Below are 19,850 nucleotides of genomic sequence, written 5' to 3'. Positions count from 1 at the left end.
GGTGATGCACCAAAAATAGAGCGTTCAAACCAATCTTTTCCCATACATGCACTATTGAACCATCATGACACCAAAAGATATACACATCTAGACTTGCTTTAATCTAACAATCACGTGCAGATCAGAAAAACCCAAATGAATGACACAAGGAAAGAGAGGATTCACTTATATACCATTCATAGGCCAAAAGAGATACTGTCATGAAAGATTGCAGATATCTACAATACACCAATGAGAGGCAAATAGTTCTTGCACTTCACATCAATGGTTGAAGGAGATAAGAATTTCATACAATTTAGAGGCAAAGGGGATTTATAGTGAAATTGCAAAGCAATATTAGAGAAAACAGAGAAGGGTCGACCTCAACAAAATCTACAAAAATTGCCTTTATAGCTTAGGCATAACTGAGATGTTCTCTAACTAAAGTTACTCCACAACCACTGCCATTAAGTCTCTTTAAAGATTTGGAGAAAATATAATTTGGGCATAGATTCAGATACAATGAAATATGATATTTTGTTGAAATAGGGCCCTGACAGAAATGACGCCATTAAACCATTCTGACCAAGTAGATGGATAAACTAGGGTGGTGGAGTGTTCTCTTGCTGTTTACTGGGTTTAGCATTCATTCAAGAGAAGTTGGAATTGATTGTGAGGATCAAATCATGCAAGAAAACTCAATTTCTGTCGTTTCTAGCTCATCTGTCAGAAAATTCAAAAGTCAACTGAATCCTACAACCAAAATGGGCCACGCGGGCCAATAATTTCATTTCATTTTGCCACCTCGTAAAGTCTCCACGCAGTTGACCACATCTTCTCAATTAACTGAGCCACCTTCCCAACTTAACCATGATGTCACATCATCATCAGCCTTAAGTGTTAATGACTTAGCCGGGTCCATAAGGACACATGTCCTTCAGGTGCTTTCCCGCATTGTTTAATTATCTTGCATCTTCATAATGCGGGGAAGTGCTGATCGTTGATCTTCGTAAGATCAACGATCATGAAAGATCTTCATTATATTGCGCCTGCCCTTAATACTTTTGGGCCCACGAACTACTCAGCATACACCTCAACACAACCTGGCCCCACCTGGCATCACCTTGCGGCTTATGAAATTAACATGACCTCACAAAGACACACGGTAGCGAGGCGCTTGCCCACATTCCTTAACATCCTTTCATCTTCATAATGCGGGGAAGCGCCCACCATAGATCTATTTGCATCAGATGATGGAAGGTACAAACTAAGAACATGTGGCGGCTTCAATGCCTAACTGTAACTTTTATTCATTTGGGCCCGTGAGGACACGTGGTGATTTAGCGCTTGCCCGCATTGTCAGGAAGTCTGACACAACACAGAATGCGGGAAAGCACCCGCCAATCAAATTGCTAGCTCACCCAGTAGCTTCCCAACTTGTAGCCCACAAGAAGAACGTGGACCCACTTGCCTTGCATCACGACGACACTTCCTTGCATTATGTAAAGATCACTTGTTTTGGGAAAGCGGGAAAGTGTCCACCGTAGATCTATGCAAGATTTGATGGTGCGAAAAGTTGTGGGCTAGGGGAAACAAATTTAGGAAAATAGGAACTACCATAAAATCTTTATTTATTTATCTCTTGTATTTCCAAGGCATTTAAATAATATTAAAGATGGTTAAAGACCGTTGGGTGGGCTGGCATTCAAATTCAAATTTTTGGTGGGAGACAAAAATAGGTAACATTATCCTTGTTGGGAGTGCCTTCATCCTTCCTCTTTCTCTTCTTCTCCAAAGTTTCCTCCAACCAAAAATCTATGCCTATCACCTTGGAGGTCATCCCAAGTGAGTGCTAAACATCTTCTTCTTGACTGGAGAGATTGCCATCACAGTTGAGGAGAAGGGCTTCTTTGTGGTTTAAGAAATGAGCTTGGAAGATCTCTAGCCTTTCTCCACCTCTGAGGTTTCCTTATCTGCCTCATCAAATTTAGTAGATTCACTACTACTACTCCCTCCATCTCCCAAATCTACTATCTACATTGGAGGGCTACATGGTTGCAGAAGTGTAGCACTTACTTGTGGAACTAGGCTATTATGAGGTGAGGGAACACGGGTGACACGAGGAGAGGGAACTGGGGTGACATGAGGAGAGGAGACTGGGGTAATAGCACTATCTTTTGGCTTCTCTATCTTCTCTTTCTCAACATCAGTTTGGGTTCTAATAATTGGGAGGGAGCCATCTTGAGAAGTCTTAGCCATAGGGATATTCTTGTTTAAAGGTTGATCACCTCCCCCTGATGGTTGAGCTGGTCCTGAGTGATGACCAAGGTTACACCTGTTGTTCCACCTTGAGAGGAGGAAGGAGCTATTGCTACTAGCGAAGCTTGAGTTGACGTGCTTTTACTTCTACTCCTCGTAGTAGTCCACTTGACCCACTTTCTAGTTCTTTTAATGATTCAAGCCATCATGATATCTAGGTCTTCCTTAGCATCCTCGTAAGGCTTTGTTTTGATAGGAGTGCCTCTTAACTTAGTCAGATATGTATTACTATACATATGTTTGCCATCATCCTCTAATCCTTCAACATCAAGATTGATCTTATATGTTTTTATTTGCTCTATTTTGAGCCTGGCGAAAGCACAATCTCGACTTTCAAATTCATCTTTACAATCTGCCCAATAATCTTCAACAGTGGTAATGTATTTGATCACACTCCTAATCTGCAACACCTCCCTAGCAGATTTGTTTGGATCAAACATAGGTCTCAAGGCCTCATACATCTTCAATTTACACTTTATCTCAAACACCTTAAGCATATTTTTTGCATCAGATCGGGACTCACAATTGAAAGCTCCTACTTTCATAGGGAAATCATATCCCTTCTTCTTCAAGCTCCCACTTAGCACATTCACTTGGATTGCTTGCCTCACAATCTCGATTAGTACAATCATGTCACTCAAATATCTGGGTAGCTTCAAGGAGAATCGATTGAAAGTTGCAAGGTGCAAATATGAGAAAGATGAGAACTGGATAAGATAGCTTCTGAACTAGCTAATAGCCGCCATTAATTTTGGGCTAAATCTCCTCTCTGGGCATCCTTGAAGCTCCCTGCAAATTCTCATAGTGAATGCATCATTAACTTTAACATACTCTATATAACTATTTTGCAATTGTAAACAAGGGTGGAACTCATAAGACTTCACATCATCAGGAAACTCTTCTACTCTTGGGAGTCTTGACCATTATTGTAGAGAAGCTAACATATAAATGAGAAAGGAGGACATATAGAAGGTGTTGTAGAATTTCACAGCACAAAGAGCATTGGACAGAGTCTCACTTACCTCATGAGCCCAATCAATATACTGAGTATCAAAGCATATAACTTGCACTAAACAAGAATATTGCTCAATAAAGTTTAAAGCCTCTACTTCACCTCTCGCTCTGTGCAATAGGACCAAGATGTCAACAATCTCATGTTTGAGATTAGTACCAAATAGCATTTTGGGGACCTTACTCTTGGTGTTATGTGGCTTTTGAAACCTAGACTACATAATCTACTTCCTCCATACCATCTCCTTAGTTGAGAACTCAGAAATTGCTCCTCCCATTCTAGGACTCAAAGGCAATTCACCACAGGTTTCCAATCAATGGAGATCGACACTATATCATCTGGTAATGCAATCTGTTTGGTGTTAGGGTTGTAATGATTTATGCATTTGTAGATCAATTTCAGAGCTTGGACTGCCACTAGGAAACCAACTGCCTCAACTAGTCCACATCTTCAAAGCTTCTCAGTTATGGGATGAATTGGCTCCAATTTCACTCTCTTCTGAAAGTGTTGCATATCATAGAAGGGGAGAGAGGTATTAGTGAAAATTTGTAGTGCAGACTTAATTCCATTCAACTTGTCAAAGCCCACAAATCTAGTTGCCATTTTGTCTGAGAATGAATTGAATTTTGAATCTAGTCGAGGAAAAGAATAGCGAATGCACAAACACAAGTTATTTGAAAAAGTTGTGCTAATTAACAAAATAACAATTCAAGAAAATTCGATAGTTTGTATAACTATTTATGTTTCCATCTAGATAGGAGTTTCAATTCACCCGTTAATCTTCAAGATTCACACCACACGAATGAATTAAAGGATAAATCCATTGAAACAACAAATGCAGAGGCTCTAAAGGATATTTTGGTGTCTTTTCACTATCTTTTTTGGCCCAACGGTAACTTTCTATTCTTTCATATTGATTTTCCTGTTTCCCATTAAGTTTCGGGAAGTTATGAACAGAGTACTCAGTAAGAAAATATCTGCCAAATTGAATTATGCTTGGTATATCTTTCCTGCAATGGTTAGATTGTTTCCATTATCATCTTAAGATGTTTTCTGTACAGTTCATGGGTGCAACCCACTTACAAAGTTGATTTTATTTAAAATGCGGAAAATTGTCCTCATGGGTTGAAAACCCACTAAGGAGAAGACAATTTTCATTTATTTGCCTCGTCTTTCTTTTAACTTTATCTTTTGAGTTAATACTTCCTTTGGGTTTAGAGAAGTTCAAAAGGAATGCAAAAGTCGAAAGGGTGTAATGGACACCCTTGGATGTCCCAAAAAAACTAAACCAAATTGCTGAAAGGAATTATGTCAAACAGTTTGCATTCAACTTCTTAAAAACCCCTTATAACTCCGGAAATCAAACGTTTATTTGTTTGTTGTGTTTCGTGCATGGAATTGGTATCATACAACATAAACAAGAAAGAAACTACAACAATATGCAAAGTGGAAATGAATTGCTGCTAATAAAATGTTATTTTCAGAAATTCATAAAACCAAATACATGGCAGATTTATCAACTCACTAATTACTTCAGCAATATTGTCATAATACTCCAGCCCATGCTTACGAACTTGCTGCTACAATACTTTGTCCTCCAATCAGTCCACTACCTTCATAAGACCATTCCCTCCAAGCGGCATAAGCGACGGACAAGTAGTGAAGAAGATATGAGCAAAATATCAAATCTGCCTGTAGCCGAAAATGCAACTAAACTGCCTGATAATGAAGCCAATAAGAAAGAATTCCAAAGGCCAAACCCCAAGGGAATGACGTCTAGAATGTTACAAGAGAGGATAGACGTCCTCAAATGCCAAGAACAAAGCTGCAACTCACACACCAATTTCTTCTCATATTCAACCTGCCTAATGAAGCCACAAATGCTTCCTTTTATTCTATTTCCAAGGGTCCGCTCAACTCATATGGGCAATGTGGGATAAAAGATATGTAATATATAAAACATATATTAAAAAACCCCTTATGTCTCCCTTGGGTACACATCACCATAAAATAAATATTAAAGTAACACTTTAATATTTTACAATTAAATTAGACGTTACTTTAATAAAACTTCAAGCATTAAAATGTATTAGCAATCGGACTCCGAATAATGCGAGTGATAGCTCATCGGAAAGCTCTCACCGAGGAGTATCGAATCCAATCTCCAAAATTGACCTGCACTGTGTCCTGCCGACTTACTAAAAATAGTAAGTATGCCTGAAACTGAGTAAATCAACTTCGTTTTGGCCCAAACTGGAAATGACTAGGCCAAAACACTCCAAGATCCCATTAAACCCTTCGTTAGCCCTCGGGACCATGTAGAACAAGGCTAACGCGCACACACTTGGTCAACTGCTAAAATGGGGACATTACAGTCCGCCCCCCTTGAAATTGCTTGTCCTCAAGCAATCTCAGTCCAGCCTGCTGAATAACCTGCTCACTCTCCCATGTAGAATCTTCCTCCGGCAGGTCTTTCCATTTGACCAAATACTCCTTCACTATCCTGTTTCTAAGCTTCCTCTCTCTGGTATCCACAATAGCCTCAGGTACTAACACAAGCTTCCCCTCCTCATCCAAAGGGGGTAAATCTATAGAAGGCACTACACTCTGACCAATGGCTTCCTTAAGCCTAGACACATGAAACACATTGTGCACTCGATTGCCCTCTGGAAGCTCAAGCTCATAGGCGACTTTGCCCACTTTGCGAATCACCCTGTAGGGACCATAAAATCTAGGTTTCAACTTTTCAGCTCCGCTCTTCTTGAGCGATGACTGTCTATATGGTTGTAGCCTCAAGTAAACCATATCCCCTACCTCGAAGCTACGCTCTATTCGGTGCTGATCAGCATACAATTTCTGTTGATTCTGGGCCTGTTGTATATTCTCTTTGAGCACTTTCAAGATGTCCTGACTATCCTGCAATAAGTTTTTGGCTTTGGGCACTCTACTGTCCCCCAAAACTAAATCCATGAAGCTAGGTGCTTCATAACCATAGAGTGCCATGAAAGGAGTCATCTTGATGGACATATGATAAGTGGTGTTATAACAATACTCTCCCATATGCAACCATCTGATCCAAGCCTTTTGTTGTGTAGTTACATAGTTCCTCAAATATCCTTCCGCCCATTTATTCACAATCTCTGTTTTCCCATCTATTTGCGGATGATAACTAGTGCTAGGTGTAAGATCTGTACCACACAACCTAAACAACTCTTGCCAAAAAACACTCATAAACTTACTATCCCGGTCGCTGACAATGAATCTGGGCAGCCCATGTAACCTGAATATCTCTTTAAAGAAAAGATCTGCCACCTATGCTGCTGTGTAAGTGGACTGAATAGCAAAGAAGTGAGCAAACTTCGTCAAGCGGTCCACCACCACATAGATGCAATCCCTTCCCTGCACTCGTGGTAAACCAGTGATGAAGTCCATCGAAATATTTTCCCATTTCCTATCAGGAATGGGCAAGGGCTGTAATAAACCTGCAGGAAATGTGTGTTCTCCCTTATTCTGTTGACAAACCATACACTCCCTGACATACCTCTGAACATCATCCTTGAGCCCTTTCCATGAAAACCGCTCTCGGATATGCCTGTAGGTCTTGAAGACCCCCGGATGTCCAGCTGTGGGTGCATCATGAAATGCCTTCAATATCGCCTCTCTCAAATGTGATGACGGAATCAAATAAACCCTGTCCTGAACTCTGATCAATCCATCTATCACCTCATAGCGATCATCCTATATGGTACCTGAAATCAATCCAGAAGCCCAAGCATCTCCGACATACTCTGCTATAATCCGATCTCTCCAATCTCCTGAAATCTCTGCCAGAGCACATAAGTGAGGTCTCCGAGATAAGGCATCAGCCACCACATTTTTCTTACCTTTGACAAACTCTATGTCAAAGTCATAAGCCTGCAATTTAGTCACCCATTTTTGTTGCCGGTCATTAAGATCACGCTGGCTCATGAAGTATTTAATACTGTTGTGATCAGTCTTGATCACAAAATGTCCACCTACCAAATATGATCGAAATTTGGCCAATGCATGCATTATGGCCAACATCTCCCGGTCATAGACAGAATAACTTTTCTCAACTCCTCGGAGCTTCCTACTCTCGAATGCAATGGGATGCTTCTCCTGCATCAATACTGCTCCAATCCCATCACCTGATGCATCACAATGAAGCTCAAAAGGCTTTGTGAAATCCGGTAGAGCTAGAACTGGACATGAAGACATTACCTGCTTGAAATGCTCAAAACACCTCTGTGCTGCCCCTGTCCACACAAAGGCTCCTTTCCTGGTAAGATCTGTCAAGGGTGTAGCAATTTGTGAGAATCCCTTAACAAACCTTCTATAAAAACCACATAAACCAAAGAATCCCTTAAGCTGTGTAAGGTTTGTGGGAGTAGGCCACTCTACAATAGCTCTAATCTTTTCAGGATCAACCCGAACGCCATCTGCACTAATGATATGCCCCAGGTAAAGGAGCTCAGTCATGCCAAACTCACATTTAGATTCCTTGGCATACAATGACTCTCTCTCCAGAATAGATAACACCTCCTCCAGATGATATAAGTGCTCCTCCCAGGTCTTACTGAAGACCAAGATGTCATCAAAGAAGATCAAGACAAATCTCCTCAGCTGCTTCCTGAATACCTGGTTCATACAACTTTGAAATGTAGCAGGTGCATTGGTTAGACCAAATGGCATAACCATGAACTCAAAGTGGCCATAGTGACATCGAAAGGCTGTTTTCTCAATGTCCTTTGCTCTCATCCTGATCTGATGGTATCTGGATCGCAAATCAATTTTGGTGAAGAAGCATGCCCCATGCAACTCATCAATCAGCTCATCAATCCTAGGAATGGGATACCTGTTTTAATTGTTTTCTTATTTAGTGCCCTGTAATCGATGCACATGCGCATTGTCCCATCCTTCTTCTTTACCAATACTACTGCTGAAGCAAAAGGGCTCTTACTGGGCCTGATATGCCCCATCTCCAACAAATCCTTAATCGCCTTCTCTATCTCATCCTTGTGTTTCTTAGGATGACGATAGGGAGTAATCATAACTGGTTTGGCTCCCTCCTCGAGCTCAATAACATGTTCCATCCCTCTGTCAGGAGGAACCCCATGAGGAATATCGCTAAATACTTTAGCGTGTCTATCAAGTATCTTCTGGACATCTAGTGGATGACTCTTTTCTTGTGGCTCTGGTGAAGTTGGCATAATGTGGCACTCTACTGCCCACTCTATGTCATCATGACGAAAAAGTCTCTGCATTCTCCTCAAGGAAACTATTCTGCAACCTCCATCTGAAAGCCCTCTAAGTACCACAATTCTCCCCTCATGCTGGAATCTCATCTCCAATTTCGCTAGATTGAGTGTGAACTCAACTAGTGAAGCCATCCATGTCATGCTGAGGATGACATCATAATCTCCCATGTCCACAACATAGAACTCATCTTCCAACTCGTAGCCATCTCCAAACCTGATGCGAAGATTAGATATCTTCCGAGTGCATAATAACTTATCACCGTTAGCCACCATGACTCTAAACCCATCATGCTCCTCTGTCTGTAACCCTCTCCTGGCTACCAACTGTGCATCTATGAAGTTATGTGTAGCCCCAGTGTCAATAAGAGATATCACTTTCTGCCCTTGGATAGTACCCCTGACCTTAAATGTGATTGCCTTTTGGGCCCCTGTCAAGCATGCCAACGATCTATCATCCTTAGGAATATTGCTCTCCTCTATAGTGTTACCCTCATCTGAATCGGAGTGCTGATCCTCCCCTTCTGACTCTGACTCTTCTGCTGAAAAATACTCCATTTGATTTGCCTTAGCCTTGAGAGAGCATTTATGAGATAAGTCCCAAGGCTCTCTACAATGGAAGCACAGCTTCTTCTTTCGAAGTTCATTCAAGGTTTCATTGTCTAGTCCTTTTGATCCTTCTTTGGGTTTGCTATACTCTTTCTGAAATGATTTTTTGTCTTTGTCCTTGCAGTAGGAAGAATCTGTTGAATGGTTTTTTCCTTTGTATACCGAAGGGGCTAAATCTCGTGCCTTTTTAGTTGCTTCAGCTAACGTGAGTGGATCATGTCCCTTCACCCAACCTCGTAATGGATCAGCAAGACCATCACAAAATAACACCACCAATCTCCTAGGAGAGATATCAGTAACAAGTACAGACAAGCGCTGAAACTCGGCAATGTAAGCATCCACAGAACCTGACTGTTTTAACTGTGCTAGCTCCTTGAAATGTAACTCGGGATCCTTAGTGTCAAATCTCCCAATCAATGTTTCGGTGAATTCCTCATAGGATGTAATCTGATTATGCCCCAAAGTCACCATGCCATGATGCCACCATTCATGTGCAACGCCATCCAAGTGCATAGCCGCATACTTGATAGCCTCCTCCTCAGGCATAGGATTAAGCTGCAAGTATGTATCTACCTTCTGCACCCAAGCTCGTGCAGTCATCTTCCCTGAAGCATCATAATAAGGTAAAGAAAGTTTTCCAACTTTCTTCCTCAGTTCAAAGTTTTGATTCCTCCCTCCTGCTTTAGGCATGTGTCTCATCCTCAAGTCCATATAATCTCTAAGAGAAATATCTGCCTGAAACTCTGGTCCACTAGCCTCCCAGTCCCTCCTGAACTGATCTTGTAACTCAGTAATCTGCGGTTCGTTTACTGGATGAACCGAATCTCTGGGTGGAAAAGTGGGTAGAAGAGGTCTCGAGCTCACAGTTCGTGCTGGGCGTGCAACATGTCTAAAGTTATCAGCCTCATTCCCATTGTTTTCGTGTCCATTATTACCATTAATGTTATTCTCAGGACCATTGTTGTTGCCTTGGCCTTCATGGTTATTGTTTCCCCCATTGTTATTGTTTCCCTCGTTGTTATTGTTTCTGTTGTTGGCATCACCTGGATTAATATTGACACCCATCTGTCTAGCCATGAGCTGCAACATCATGTCCATTCGCCTATTCTGCTCATGCTGCCCCTGCTCTAATGTATCCAGTAACTGTCGGAACAGTACCTCCCCTTGATCTGGACCAGCATTTCTGCCTCCGCCTAATCCTGTATTCCTGTCATCTCGATCACCCATATTATTGTCCTGATCACAGAATATCTCCTATGTGTCTGTATGGTTGAATTCAATGTCCCCCTGCACGGATGTACTAGACTGTTTGCTTTGCAAGTCTGAAATCCTATTTTGTCTTGCTCTAGTATCGCGGAAATTATAAGACCCCTGTCGCATGTTCAAACATAAATGCTTAGCCTATGTTTTTTTTACTTACTTTTTCCCTCTATCCGGCTGTTCCAAATTCCCTATAAGACCTCCACAGGATGGCAGGACTTATAGCTCTGATACCACTATAATGGACACCCTTGGATGTCCCAAAAAAACTAAACCAAATTGCTGAAAGGAATTATGTCAAACAGTTTGCATTCAACTTCTTAAAAACCCCTTATAACTCCGAAAATCAAACGTTTATTTGTTTGTTGTGTTTCGTGCATGGAATTGGTATCATACAACATAAACAAGAAAGAAACTACAACAATATGAAAAGTGGAAGTGAATTGCTGCTAATAAAATGTTATTTTCAGAAATTCATAAAACCAAATACATGGCAGATTTATCAACTCACTAATTACTTCAGCAATATTGTCATAATACTCCAGCCCATGCTTACGAACTTGCTGCTACAATACTTTGTCCTCCAATCAGTCCACTACCTTCATAATACCATTCCCTCCAAGCGGCATAAGCGACGGACAAGTAGTGAAGAAGATATGAGCAAAATATCAAATCTGCCTGTAGCCGGAAATGCAACTAAACTGCCTGATAATGAAGCCAATAAGAAAGAATTCCAAAGGCCAAACCCCAAGGGAATGACGTCTAGAATGTTACAAGAGAGGATAGACGTCCTCAAATGCCAAGAACAAAGCTGCAACTCACACACTAATTTCTTCTCATATTCAACCTGCCTAATGAAGCCACAAATGCTTCCTTTTATTCTATTTCCAAGGGTCCGCTCAACTCATATGGGCAATGTGGGATAAAAGATATGTAATATATAAAACATATATTAAAAAACCCCTTATGTCTCCCTTGGGTACACATCACCATAAAATAAATATTAAAGTAACACTTTAATATTTTACAATTAAATTAGACGTTACTTTAATAAAACTTCAGGCATTAAAATGTATTAGCAATCGGACTCCGAATAATGCGAGTGGTAGCTCATCGAAAAGCTCTCACCGAGGAGTATCGAATCCAATCTCCAAAATTGACCTGCACTGTGTCCTGCCGACTTACTAAAAATAGTAAGTATGCCTGAAACTGAGTAAATCAACTTCGTTTTGGCCCAAACTGGAAATGACTAGGCCAAAACACTCCAAGATCCCATTAAACCCTTCGTTAGCCCTCGGGACCATGTAGAACAAGGCTAACGCGCACACACTTGGTCAACTGCTAAAATGGGGACATTACAAAGGGACCCACTCCTTGTTTCTTTTCCTTTACAATTGGCTTTGGCAAAAAACAAACTTCATGGGTTGAAAACCCTCCGAGGAGAAATCAGTTTTGAGTTTTCTGCTTGACATGACTTTGAGCATTGTGATGAATCCTGAATGTTTCCCAAGGTAGCATATCCTAGTGAAAATAGGAATTTACCATAAGGTGTCTCATTATCTTCTTACATGGACCCATACACATCATTTGGTGCTCTTCGTGGGAAATCACCTTCATGGGTTGAAAACCTGCCAGAATGAAGATCAAGTCTAGATTTCTGCAAGTTGTTATTCTCATAAGAAAATGATGGGCCGCAAGTAAAATATAACTCCTAAAAATGATCTCTGCATGTTTCGTGAATCTTCATTAGATTGGGTACTAATCTACCCACAAAAATCCTTCAACTCAAAGGGAGAAAACCAGCCAGCTATGGAATGCGGAGAATGGGAAAATGAAAAATCCGATGAAGACTCCCTTTCTCTAAAGGGGCTCAGACCTAAACTATAACATGCCTAGGACCTCACAAGACCACAAATCCACTTTGATAATTGGTTAGCGATCAAAATGTGGGGCAACAAACACATAGGATGAATATGTGTGGGTTTGGCGGGGATAACAATAATGGATACATCTTGGTCATCCAATATTGATCCTAGACTAGGAGGAGTGTCATACTCAAGATCAAGGCCTATCCACCTCCAATAGTGAGTGAGTAGAATCCAAGAGTCCTTCATTGGACCCTTCAACCATGTTCATATGCATGGGAACTAAATACAATCTATCAACCAAATCATACATATATTGATCTATAATATGGATCTCATCATTATTCTCATTAGTGGGGGCAACAAAAATGGTGTTGGAACCTAATTTATTTAGTATAGTTGCAAATAAGGGGTATAATAGAGGATCCTTAACAATCTATATTTCCTATCCCACTCTTTTTCTAGTTCCTTAACTATAGACTTCGCCACAGAGGGAACATAAATTAATTGTTTGGCTTGAGTAGGTGTTTTAAACATAAAAAAGATCAGCTTATTTGCTAGTGGATTATTCCATTTCTTGTAGTCCATGTTCTTTCTAAGTCCCTCCAAAACAATATATTTAAGATTCTTCTTATGAGGTGTATCATTGTTTTTCTTTAAAAAAATAGGAGAAACCTTAGGGCCAAACGAATGTAGGAAGGGAAAATGGACATTGTGGTTTGGAATAGGCTTCTATTGATAATGATAGGGTACTCTTTCTTATGACACCCTTCATGATGACAAATGAAACAAGCATTCAACCACCCCATAATCTCCAACTTACATATAAAAGTACATTTATGGAGATAGATTCCAATCATTTAGAGAATTTCAACCCATCGTAGGATGGAGACAAGTAGTTTCACGCCAAGATGTGATATGATAACTCTCGGGTTGTCTAATGTGAGATTGCCCCCAAAAGATGCCAAGACTCATGGGACAAACAATCAAAGGATAGGGGACACATTTTTAATGATGATCTAGAAAGGGCTCAAGTCATTTGCTGAGTCAGGAGACCATTTTAGGGAATACAAAAATTGTTGCAATATTCCTTATTGACCCCATCATTTTGCATTTTAGCAAATTTAAAGAACATAATAAAGAACCTCTTTTTGTACTTATCTACATAAAGAGATATGAATCCCTAGTTTATTAAGCTAGACACTCATGAGCTAGTTGACCAAGAACTTCTTGACAAGGATCTTGTTTATTCTTCTTGACAATTAAATTCAAGCAATTCATTATTTTGAAAAATGGAGAGTGTTTTAGGGCATAGATGCATGCACTTAACATCTTTTTGTGCATTGTAAAAATCACTAGGTGAAATCCTAGTAAAAATGAAGTAGATGTAAGGCAACTTACCTTGTCATTTGCTAGAGTGTCTATTCAAAAATTGGGAATGACAGAGTTGACCAGAGAGTCTAAACTAGAGTGATTAGTAAAAGAGTCATTGATGTTGTCCATCACATCCACTCAAGCGGTAAGGATGTAAACAATAAACTATAGGAAGAACACAAAATGTGCTAGGTTGCAACCACTAAGCCACACAACAACCCAACCAAAAAATGGAAATTTGACAAAATCAAGAAAAATCAAGATAAAAGGGCCACTTATGTGGTTCTAGTACTCAATTCTTGCTTTGTATGGTCCTCACTGTGAGTGCCAAAGAACCTGAATGGGCTTGGTTCAAAACCCTAGCCAAACATGCATATCATCTTATCTTCTATGGTTCTCGCTTCCAAAAACTTCCTTTCAACTGGGGCAAATTATAGTAACTCATGGTTTAGGAGAATTAGTGTAATGAGAATAAAGAGGCCAAACATCTATACCCTTAATTAAGTCGAGATTACTTGAAATGAATTATTATACAAAATACTGAATTTAATATCTTATTAAACATTACAAATATTATAAATATTATTTAAAATTATACATTATATTATATAATACTAAATATATTTGATTAGAAAATAATAATTTAATAAATAAATATTGTTAGGAGATAGTTTCCACAACAATTCAAATTTTTATATTGCTATCAAGATTTAATTGTGTAATTTTTGAGTCAAACTCATTGACCCATATTTCATGAGTAGTGGTTCGACACGAATCCATCTCTCACGAGAATAAATGGAACACTTAGCACTCATTGGATCTAGATGATGCTCACAGAGGTAAAGTATCAGGATTTCCCGGAAGGTCACCCATCCTAGTACAACTCCAACTGGAACTCACTTAACTACAAAGTTTCCTCCATGGTTAAACCCACTCTTCTTCCAACCCCATTTGTAAAAACTTCACCAAGTGTGTGCCTTATGAACCATTCATTAGAAAGCCCCTTAAGCTCGTCAATTGATAAGTAAGAGATAATTTCCACAACAATTCAAATTGTGATATTGTTATCATGATATGATATGATATGATATGATATGATAGGTTTTAATGACATCCATGAGGCTAAAGTAGTCAATGGGACCCACATGATAACCCCAAAGTAGGAGCAGAACTAATCCAAGTGCGAGTTTTGTTTAACTTGTCATTACACTTAACACTCATTAGATCTCATTAGATGGTGACAGTCATTTGCGTGGTAGCAGCAACTTTGTCGATTCTGTCACTTACAGCCCTACCTCCACACCTCTCGCATGGTGCCCAGATCTTTATGTGCAAGAACTATTGAGGGCCAAGAGGAGGTTGGAACTCCTAGAGGCTAAGGAACAAGAAAGTTATCGTAATATGCAGGTGTTAATTGCAGCAAATAAAACTCTTGCAGATAATAACAACATTTTGAAAGCTCAAATCTCAACACTGCAAGAAACACTTTTAGCAGGGGAGCTTGAGTGGCAGAACATGGATGAATGGAGAAATTTGAATGCTAGATTAGAAACAAACAAGGTCACAACAAATATCGACTCATCTCATTATAAGGAGAGACTGATTTTTCACACTAATTCGTTGGGAAAGGCAGGGGTTGAAGAGGAGAGGAGAAGTTTTTTAGAAGTCACCAAAACTTGGGACAAAAACAACAAACACCTTGATAGGGCAAGAGAAGAGGCAAAGATTCGTGTGAACACACAAGATTGAGAGGTCAAGGAAAGGCAGTGTAGGGCATCCAATATAATTATCAAAGGGATAAAAGATTATGGGGAAGGCGAACACACCCTCCACTTAACGAGGGATTTCCTACAAGATGTGTTGTTGTGGCAAGGACAAATTTGTCAAGCTTGGAGGGTTGGCAAACCACAAGCTGAGAGAAATAGGCCAATCAAGGTAGTCATGCCCATCATTAGCGACAAACAAAATTTACTTAACAAAAAACAACTCTTGAGGGGTTCTCGCTTTGTTATAGAGGAGGATTTAACCATGAGACAGCAAGTAGAAAGAAGAATGGAAATGGAAAAAATTAGAACAACTAGAAATGAAAGCAAAAGAGCTTGGATGTTCAAGGGAAAATCAATTATTGCTCATTTTGGCTACCACTCCAATGAAGGGCAGCAAGAAGGCAACAAAGGTGTGACAACAAACACATTAGCATTGAGCGATACAACAAGATCAGCAATCACACTTAGCGATAATAACTCAATTTTGAGTCTTTCACATCAAAACAAATAGCAATCAAACTTTATCCAGACATCCTTAAGTTTAGTTTGTTGGAATTGTAGAGGTTATCCATGGAGACGTGGGCCTGGGTTAGGACCTATTGCGGAAGGCAAAGACATTATTTGTCTCATAGAGACACATGAGCATGAGGGATGTAAGACCCCATTGTTTGAAGGCTACTGGAAGATGGCAGTGTGGAATGAGGCAGTGGGAAATGGTAAAGGTTATTGAGGTATAATGGTTCTAGTAAAAGAAAGGGAAGGTCGTGCCATTCAGTTGGAAAAGACTAATTCTAATAAACAATTCATATGGCTCAAAATTGTGGAAAATAACACTCTTATCAGGATTGCAGCCTGTTACTTTGCTCCACAAGTATCTAAAACTTATAAAAAGTGTGGCTTAGATCACAATGACCCCTATGCTGCGTTAAAGAAAGATGTTGCTATTTTTTCATAGCATGGGGATGTTCTTCTTGTTGGAGATTTCAATGCTAGGACAACAAATTGGCAAGCAAGTATTTTCAGCTCCAAAGTAAATGATAACCCAATTTGGCTCACAAAAGAAAGAAATCATCAATGGGAAAGAATATCTGAAGATGCTAAAGGCTGCAATCATTTTGAGGAAGAATTGATCACTCTATGTGGCACATTTGATCTCATAATTTGTAATGGTTTGGCTAGATGGGCTAAGTCAGGCACTTTCACTTGTAACACATACAACAGAGCAAGTGTGGTAGATTATGTAATTTGTTTGCAGAATTTGTATGAGAATATTGAAGAAGTTGCAATTGGAGAACACATTTAGGATCTCAAATCAGATCATAGACCGCTGTACGTAAATTTGTATTGGGTAAAGGATAGGTGGATTGGAGCAAAAACCCAAGGCCCTCAATACCCCCCTTCTCAGGGTAGAATTTTGTTAACTTCAGAAAACAGTAACACTTTCAGAACTACTCTTGAGGAACTTTGTATGGGACACCCTATGTATAAACATGGTGTTAACAGTTATGATTTATCAAATTTGATTCATGAGGCTCTTTCAAAATGCAAGAGAGCAAAAAATATAAAATCTGAAACTAATTGTTTTCCAGCCAATGCTTGGTTTGATAAGGAATGCAAGAGGGCTAGAAGAAACCTAAGGGAGTCAAATAAAACTAACCTTGACATTAAGGCCTACAAACAGATCTTAAAGAAGAAAAAAACTGATTTTATGTTCACAAGGAGAGAGGAGTTAATTTTCTTGGGCAGAAATAACCCCAAACGTTTTTGGAAAGAACTCCAACCAAGGAGAAAACAAAGTGAAAATAATAATATTACTGCCACCCAATGGTTTGAATATGCTAAGAAACTTTATGAACAAGAGGGTGGAGTGGGATAGCCACCTTTGGTCAATGATGATACAAATCTTTTCACTGTGCAAGAGATAGAGGCAGGGATTAAGAAGTTAGGTGGAGGTAAAGCAAAAGACCTTGTTGCGCTCCAAGCAGAATATCTGAAGTGGGGTATGAAAACTCTTGCACCTCACATCACTGAAATTTTTAACAAAATTTGCCAAGAAGGGTTTCCGAAAGATTGGACAATCAGCCTTGCAATACCACTTTTTAAGAGTGGTGATGTTAACAATCCCTCCAACTACAGGACTATAATGATCAATCCCCTCTTTGCTAAACTTTTTGGTAGCATGATAGAAACTAGGATCAACAAATGGGCAGAAGAAAATCATAAACGTGTTAAAGGGCAAGCTGGTTTTAGGCCAAAGCACTCGACAATGGATCACTATGTCACTTTGAGACACATTATTGAAAAAGAATGGAAGAAAAAAGAAGAGGTATTTTGTTGCTTTGTTGACTTTAAAAAGGCTTTTGACACCGTCCCGAGAGACAAGCTTTGGTTTAGGATGGAAGAATTGGGGATTCCTATGCATCTCAGAGCTGCTATTCATAGGATGTACGAAGAGGTGAAAGTTAAAATCAGAACTTCAGATGGCATTTCAGAATGTTTTAGGAGCGATATCGGGGTCAAACAGGGCTGCCCTTTATCTCCTACTTCGTTTGGTTTATATATTGACAAACTGGAAGAGTGGTTAAACATGCAAAAGGGTGAAGGCATTCAGCTAGGTGAATTTGTTATAAAGCTGCTCCTATATGCGGACGATCTTATTTTAATTGCGAAATCTGCCTATGGTTTGCAAGATCATCTATCTTCTCTTGAGCGCTTTTGGGGAATGGTGGGGATGCAGGTCAATATCAGCAAGACTAAGGTTATGATTTTCTCTAATAATAAAAAACAACACCAACATGAATTTTATTACAATGGAAGTGTTTTTGAAGAAGTTGCGGAGTATAAATACCTTGGCATCGATTTCAACAAAAAACTAAGCTGGTCTAGCTGCAGGTATAAAAGGATATTAGGTGGGTGGAAGGCTTTTTATGCTCTTCAGAATAGGTGCCGTGAAGCAGAGTTGTGGGATTGGAAAACTATTCAAACCTTGTTCGGTCTTCTTGTGCTGCCAGTTGTTCTTTACGGGTGTGAATTATGGGCCAACAACACTACTATAGCACAATGGAAACAAATCGAAGGAATCCAAAAGTGCTTGATCACAAGCAAGTTTAAAATCAAAAGCACTGTTCCATATGATATCATGCTAAGTGAAATGGGGGCTGCTCCTATTGAGGCACTTGCTATGGTTCGCCTTCTAAGTTATCTAAAAAGAATCGAAAAAATGGAAGAGGATAGATGGCCTAAAGTGGTCTTTAGTGACACACTATGTCAGTGAAAAAGGACATGGATGCAACAAAACATCAAATGGATGAGTAAATGAAATATTCAATTCAATATGTGCCCCACAAATAATAAAGAAATAAAGGTCTTTGTCATGGCGAAATTCTACAAGTGAAATTGGAGAAGCGAGATCGGAAGGAAGAAATTATATTATATAAATGAGTTCAACCCCGCTTGTGATCAACTCCAAAAAGCATACATAGGAGCCAACATTTCTTAGAGGGCTAAAATTCTTATTGCTCAGCTGAGAACCAACTCTCACCAACTTCGTTGTGAGACCGGACGTTGGAAGAGGCCAAAGGAGGTTTGGGAAGAAAGAATTTGCAGATTCTACAATTCTGGGAAAGTGGAAACTGAACAACACTTTATTTTAGAATGTGAAGCCTACAAGAGTAGTAGAGATAAATTTGCGGACACTATATGTGACAGTTCTTAGCATAACCTATTCAACGAAGAGTACATTGAGCAATTGGGTGGACTCATCATCATCCTACACAAGCAACGAATATTGTTACTTAAGTCTGCTTGAGTTGTCTTGCTGTCCTATAGGCTATTTTTAGCCTCGTGAACGTTAAATTTTTATCTATCTATCTATCTAGATGATATTGTGTCTTTTAAAATATAAATGTGCTACAAATAAAACGACAACGTGATATCGTAAACCCAAACTATGCACACCATAAGTCCTCTATTTTCAATGGGCCAGGACTTAACAGCGTGGGAGTGCAATTTCTTGCATTACTACGTTACTGATTTCAGATGTCTGTAGATTACCAGGATCGCAGAGGAAGATATGTGCGTTGAATAGTTATGCAGTGCGGGAGCAGAGGAGCCTCTGAACTCACAATTGAGGATTTTAATTACAGTAGTCGCTCCGCAACATAGGCTTCGGACACTTCGCTTTAAGGTGAGTCTAAATGCATTGCTACACATTTTGTATTGAATTGAGCGAACAAATTCCTTCTATATCAATTATGTACTTGATTGATTGAACCATTCTGTTCCCTGTTAGAATTATGCTGAACTGTTTGAATTCACTGCGCCCAAATAATTAAACATCTAGGATCCCAGCTCAAGGTTAAAACACCTTTTTGTGGACACGCGTGTTTGA

General features: G+C 39.6%; 1 protein-coding gene across 6 annotated transcripts in view; it reads left to right on the top strand.

Annotated features, from left to right (window-relative positions):
* Nucleotides 1–19,389: 19,389 nt before the first annotated feature.
* Nucleotides 19,390–19,850, top strand: part of LOC149570790 (WW domain-containing protein) — a 153,168-nt gene continuing 152,707 nt past the window's right edge. For all 6 annotated transcript variants that reach the window (XM_089812354.1, XM_089812352.1, XM_089812350.1 and 3 more), the window contains exon 1: nt 19,390–19,646. The gene's annotated coding sequence lies outside the window, so the exon portion shown is untranslated. The remainder of the gene's footprint in view (nt 19,647–19,850) is intronic.

This window comes from Cupressus sempervirens, chromosome 2, assembly GCF_028749045.1.
Source record: "Cupressus sempervirens isolate cs-2001-9-10 chromosome 2, ASM2874904v1, whole genome shotgun sequence".
In the NCBI taxonomy this organism is placed as follows: domain Eukaryota; kingdom Viridiplantae; phylum Streptophyta; class Pinopsida; order Cupressales; family Cupressaceae; genus Cupressus; species Cupressus sempervirens.
This window is presented reverse-complemented; position numbering and strand designations above follow the sequence as displayed.